A 6,572-nucleotide genomic window follows, 5' to 3' on the forward strand; every position below is an offset into this window, starting at 1 on the left:
GTCTGACCTTTCTCCTCTACGAGTGCGAGATCAGTTATGGGCCATATCAGAGTTAGATTCCTGCCCTAAAAGTAGCAGTATCGACTTCAGCATCTCTTCTTTAGTCTTTTTCTTGAGATGCTCGTATGGATTTAAGTATATAGATTGTAACTTCGCGAAATGGACTCATGGTCCTTTGTGCTAGAACACGCGACCACGAGGCGAGCGTTGATCTTGCGTACTGCTATTTCCGTAGCAACTTCTTAGGCTTGCAGTGATTTTATTTTCTTCGCTTAAACGAGTGTTGCCATGACGGATATTCACGTGAGTTACTTAGATTTCGGTCGAGAGGCCACTTTGGCCCTTTCTTATGCAGGCATTTATCACTCACTCTGTTTAATCTACGGTAGTGGCGAGTGCGTGAAGGCATTTCCACTCTCTTGTAAAAATGGTAGCCTATCTATGTAGTCACGATTTGAGTCCTTATTCCTCTTCCTGCCAATCCTCTTGTTTTTCACCATTGTGAAGAGGACAGACCGCTGAATCAATCTTCCCTTCCTCCTGGAACATTACGTTCAATCGTATCTGAATGAGCGGAAAGCACTCCGTCGTCAGGCCACGAGTGGCCTACCGGAACCATCCGACCGCCGTTTGATCCTCAGTGGAGGATGCGGATAGGAGGGGTGTGGGGTCAGCACACCGCTCTCCCGGTCGTTATGTTGGTATTCTTGTCCGAAGCCGCTACTATTCGGTCGAGTAGCTCCTAAATTGGCATCACGAGGCTGCGCGCACCCCGAAAAATGACAACAGCGCATGGTGGCCTGTATGGTCACCCATCCAAGTGCCGACCACGCCCGACAGCGCTTAACTTCAGTGATCTCACGGGAACCGGTGTATCCACTGCGACAACGCCGTTGCCGGAATGAGCAGAAATGACGACCTTATTTTCTTTGTGTTTATGCAAGTTCTCGTTTAAGCTCTTTTGTAATAAAGATGTCATACTAATGTCTATCTGAATTCATGAATTCAATGAAACTCCCCTCCCATATAAGAGCAGCTTGCAGTCTCCAATGAACCCTTATTATCAGCAAATCAACTAATGAATAAAAATGTTGCTTCTGTAAGGTCGTGCGGGTCACGCACTTTTCGTTGCTGCGGCTGAGCTTGTCCTCGCAAACCCTTTGCGACTATTGCACTTACGGAACCATTTATAACTAAATAAACTTCTTCCCTTCCGAATTACCGAAAAGTCATGGCTCACTGCGACTCATGATCAAATTTCCACTGATGTGGTGTAAGATGGTTGACTCATCCTGAATAGGTAGTAGAGAGTTTGAATTAAATAAGTATAGCCTATTCACTAAATTTATTTGTTGACGCATCTTTACACAATTCCGATAGAAAAGTACTTAAGACAAACAAGACACCGCTTTTAGCATCCTGAACATCCCTTTCGTCAGACGTCAAAAGCGAGGTTCTAATTTTAACAATGCTCTTCGATGTTTAAAATCACGCCCTTCGAACCCTATCACCACATACTGAGTCAGCCTATCTTTTTGTTGATCTTTCGGTCCACGAATACAATTTTTAAATATGTAACCTTTTTGATTCTCAGTAACAACTCTATTGTATTGCATTTTATGGAACTGGGGACCTAGAAACGACGAAGAGGCTTCGTCGCCGCCGTAGCCGTCAGTGGTTCACAACCCCACAACAGGCTACAGCCATCCACTCACCCCACCGCCGCCGCACGCCAAACCAAGGGTTGCTGTGCGGTTCGACCCCCAGTGAACCCCCCTGCTCCTCCCGCCCCACGACCCCCGGGAACGTCACACACCAAACGAATGTAACGCCAATGTTTGCGTGGTAGACTAATTACGGTGTACGCGTACGTGGAGAAAATGTTTGCGCAGCAGTCCCGACATAGTGTAACTACGGGGAATAAGGTGAACCAACCTGCATTCACCGAGGCAGATGGAAAACCGCCTTAAAAAACATTCATCGACTGGCCGGCACACCGGACCTCGACACTACTCCACCGGGCGGATTCGTGCCCGCCCGGAAAGCAGTGCGTTACACCGTACGGCTAATTGGGCGGGCTCACAAGTAATTACTTGGTCGTCTATGAACAGTAGAGTGTGCATATTCTGATTTCCTTCCACAGACCCATTTCTATGGGTATTTCTCCAGGACAACATGCTTCATTGTTCTTCATGTAAATTCTCTGGCCCACTTTGCCAATGATATATCAATCAAAAATTTGTTTTTTGGTTCATTTGTTTGTAAGTAATTTTCTTCGAACACTCCCAGCTTCTGTTAACGGACTCCCAGAAGATTTTCTCCAACTTTCTATATCAACCGCATGCACTTCATTCCCACTTGCTACGTATGTTTCGATCTAGAAAATCCTACGGACGTATTAACGTCATCACGCTTACATTCCAACACATTTTTAATTTACTTACATCATCGTCAATTAACTTCGCTTTGTGTTTGATTATTACTATCACTTTTCTTATTTTTATCATCGCTTTTTGAGTTGAGTATAAAATTACTGTGTACGAATCGTATAAGTTGAATCGTTCCTATATTTCAGCTACATTTTTCAGTTAAAATCTAACGCTGAATCGTGAGTTCTGATAGAGGTGGGATTACGTATGTAGCGCCATAAAATTTTTAAAAAGTCGTAACAACTGGCACCACTTCACTAAATAAGATTGCCATTAAGGAAATAGCCCGAAACGCAAGAATAATTTCCATGTAATTCAGGGGTCACGCACCCAGTGAAATGGTTCCTTAGTTATCCCTGCAATCTCTAGAATAATTGGCCAACAGTGAAACATTGCCTCTCTGTATGTGATTCAGAATCGTCTGGAACTACCTTCTAAGGTTTTGACACACGCTAATGTTGTTATGAGAATCGTTATGGTACTATGATTTATTATGATCCATTAGTTGCGTTATTTCCACGGGGTAGAGTCCGCTGGAGATAAACGCGCCCTGACGGATAAATGATGCAGCGGGCATGTATCACTCTGATGCACATAGATGGCTTTAGAATCACATCTGCTGCGAAAGTCCTTATTTCAGAACAAAACACTCTGACAGCTCGTTAACGGTCGATTCTCTACACGTGAATTTAATGCAGTTCAATTAATCCCTTATTGTTTTTGCCACATTATCTTCCTCAGTTTGTTATTATTTGCTAGGAAGCCGCGCGTAAATTGCGTTCCACTGTAATGGAGGTTTGTTTGCGTTTTGTGCTCGGTTCGTTAAATGTGTTTCAGGCGAACTCATGTCATACGTAATCAACATCTCACTCGCTATGCCAATATTACACTCTGGTGTCCGTCTCTGCGGTCACTAACTGATTTACCGAATAACCGGGTTGGTAACTGAGTCTACATATACGTCCACATCTGCGTAGATACTTCCCAGACAACCTTACAGTTTGAGGCTGTGTTCCAGCTGTCAATAGTGTACTGAAATAACAACTTTCAGTGTCTGTTTGTTTTATTCAGCGTGGTCTCATAGCGGAGAACAGTTTCTGTGACATTAACAAGTGCGACATTCGATAAATGGGAAATGAAGACACAAATAAATAAAAATAAGTGTTTTATAAAATATGAAGGACGAACGGGTACAAGATTGTTACGAAACAGGTTATAGTGATAGGTTTGGGGAGAAAGTTCCCTACATATTTTCCATATATCAAAAGAAACTGCCGAGCGGTCTAAGAGGCAGCAGTCACGGACTGTGCGGCTGGTTCCGGTGGAGGTTCGAGTCCTTCCTCAGTCATGGGTGTGTGTGTTTGTCCTTAGGATAATTTAGGTTAAGTACTGTGTAAGCTTAGGGACTGATGACCTTAGCAGCTAAGTCCCATAAGATTTCACACACATTTGAACATTTTTTTTTAAAAGAAACTATTATACACACTTACTCGACTACTGCACACACACATTCTGGCAACCAGGAACGGACTCTCTTGTAAAATTTAAAAAACAAAATGCAGTGAGATGTGAATTCCACAGGATAACATATAAATATATAAACCCCAGAATCATCGGAATTATCAAGCACTGATAACCGAAGGGTGTGTTTCATGATGAGAAGGTTATATTGAAAGCAATAATTCCTTCATTCTAGAACCCTGTATACCTAAATGTATTTCTTGCTGGATTTGATGCCTACTCTATGAATCATAGTAAGTTTCAATTTGGGAACTCACCATATACTGATGGAATAAGCTGTTTTAATAAGTAAAGCTGATATATTTAAAGATGGCAGGTGCAGTTACAAAAGAGTAAAGACATTTATGCATACTGTAGCAAATTTGAAAGAAACAAACACAGTTTACTTAATGGTATCTTGATGGTGGGCAATGCTTTCCCAACTATGCAATAAGTAAATTTTTCTATTCAAAGTAGGGAGTAACGTGGATAAATGTATGGAAATAGGTTTTGTTATTAATTCGTACGTCGTCGTTTTAACAAAGTGGGTACATTAGAGTATTTAGATGTCATGACATAACATGGTGATAATTTCAGATTTACTAGTTCGTGTGTGGTAAATAGAATATTTGAGTATAAATGGAGTATGAGGCGCTAACCGGATTTTCAGAAATCGCACAACATATTTCATTCAACGTTCCATTTCCTTAATGCTACAATATACTTAAAATAAATTATCTTTAGAGCCAATTTTCATTTAAAATCGAATAAAAAATAATTTTTTGGTTTTACTTTGCTCTATTAAAGTTTGATAAATGTGATATAGGAATACTAAGAGCTGTTTGTTCCGGATAGCTCAATATTCCGGAAGCAGCACCCGCTGTGAATGCCATTTGTCGTGACATATGGACATCTTGTGGATGTGAGCCTGAGCGCAAAATATGAGAAAAGATTTAGAGCACTAATAAGCAGAATTTATGACGCGTAGTGTAAATTTTTTCACTGGCGTTATTTACAGACCTTAGGGGCTACAGATGATATCTACAGTAGCAATGTGAAAATGAAGAAGGAAATTACCCGTAAGGCGAGTGGCTTTCAGGGGTGGTCGTAGCACGGAAGAAAAGAACTGAAAAGCCTTGGAGTGGATGAAAGGCGTTAGGAAGAGAGGATTGAGCAAATATTTTGCACAAACATACGTAAACACAGGAATACAGATATACAAGTCGCTGAGGAATGAAATAAATAGTAAGTGTAGAGAAGTTAAAACGAAATGGCTCAATGAAAAATGTGAAGAAATCGAAAAAGAAATGATGACTGACTCAGCGTATAGGACATTCAAAACAGCCTTTGCTGAAATTAAAAGCAAAGGTGGTAACATTAAGAATGCACCAGGAATTGCATTGTTAAATACAGAGGAGAGAGCAGATAGGTGGGAAGAGTACACTGAAGGCCTCTATGAGGGGGGGGGGGGGGGGGGGAGAGGTTTGACTGATGTGATAGAAGAAGAAACAGGAGTAGATTTAGGAGAGATATAGGACACAGAATCAAAATTTAAGAGAGATTTCGAGGACTTAAGATCAAATAAGGCAGAAGGAATCGATAACATTCTATCAGAATTTCTAAAATCATTAGGAGAAGTGGCAATAAAACGACTATTCACCCTGATGTGTATAATGTATGAGTCTGGCAATATACCGCCAGACTTTCGGAAAAGTATCTTCCACACAATTCCGAAGACTGCAACAGCTGAAAAGTGCGAAAATTATCGCACAATCAGCTTAACAGCTCATGCATCCAAGTTACTTACAAGAATAATATACAGAAGAATGGAAGAGAAAATTGTGGTTGTGTTAGATGACGATCAGGTTGGCTTTAGGAAAGGTAAAGGCAACAGAGAGGCAGTTCTGACGATGCGGTTGATAATGGAAGCAAAAGTAAGAAAAGTCGAGACCCGCTCATACGATTTGTCGCCCTGGGAAAAGCTTTCGACAATGTAAAATGGTGCAAGATGTTCGAAACTCTGAGAAAATTGGAGGTAAGCTAAGGGGAGAGACGGGTAATATACAATGTGTACAGGAACCAAGAGGGGACATTAAGAGTGGACGACGAAGAACGAAGTTCTCGGATTAAACAGGGTGTAAGACAGAGGTGTAGTCTTTCGCCCCTACTGTTCAATCTGTACATCGAAGAAGCAATGATGGAAATAAAAGAGGGGTTCAGGAGTGGAATTAAAATTCAAAGTGAAATGATATCAATGATACGATTCCCTGATGACATTGCTATCCTGAAGAAGACTTACATGAGCTGCTGAATGGCACGGATATTCTAATAAGTACAGGAAACTGATTGATAGTAAATCGAAGAAAGGCGAAACTAATAAGAAGTAGCAGAAATGAGACCAGCGTGAAACTTAACATCCGGATTGATGGTGACGAAGTAGATGAAGTTAAGGAATACTTGTACCTAAGCAGCAAAATAACCAACCACGGGTGGAGCAAGGACATCAAAATCAGACTAGCACTGGCAAAAGGGGCATTCCTATCCAGGAGTTATCTACTAGCATCAAAGATAGGCCGTAATTTGAGGAAGAAATTTCTCAGAACTAACAGCATTGTATGGTAGTGAAACATGGACTGTGGGAAA

General features: G+C 41.3%; 1 pseudogene; it reads right to left on the reverse strand.

Annotated features, from left to right (window-relative positions):
- Positions 1-780: 780 nt before the first annotated feature.
- LOC124724126 lies at positions 781-898 on the reverse strand (annotated as a pseudogene).
- Positions 899-6,572: the final 5,674 nt, after the last annotated feature.

Source organism: Schistocerca piceifrons, chromosome 1 (assembly GCF_021461385.2).
Source record: "Schistocerca piceifrons isolate TAMUIC-IGC-003096 chromosome 1, iqSchPice1.1, whole genome shotgun sequence".
Classification (NCBI taxonomy): domain Eukaryota; kingdom Metazoa; phylum Arthropoda; class Insecta; order Orthoptera; family Acrididae; genus Schistocerca; species Schistocerca piceifrons.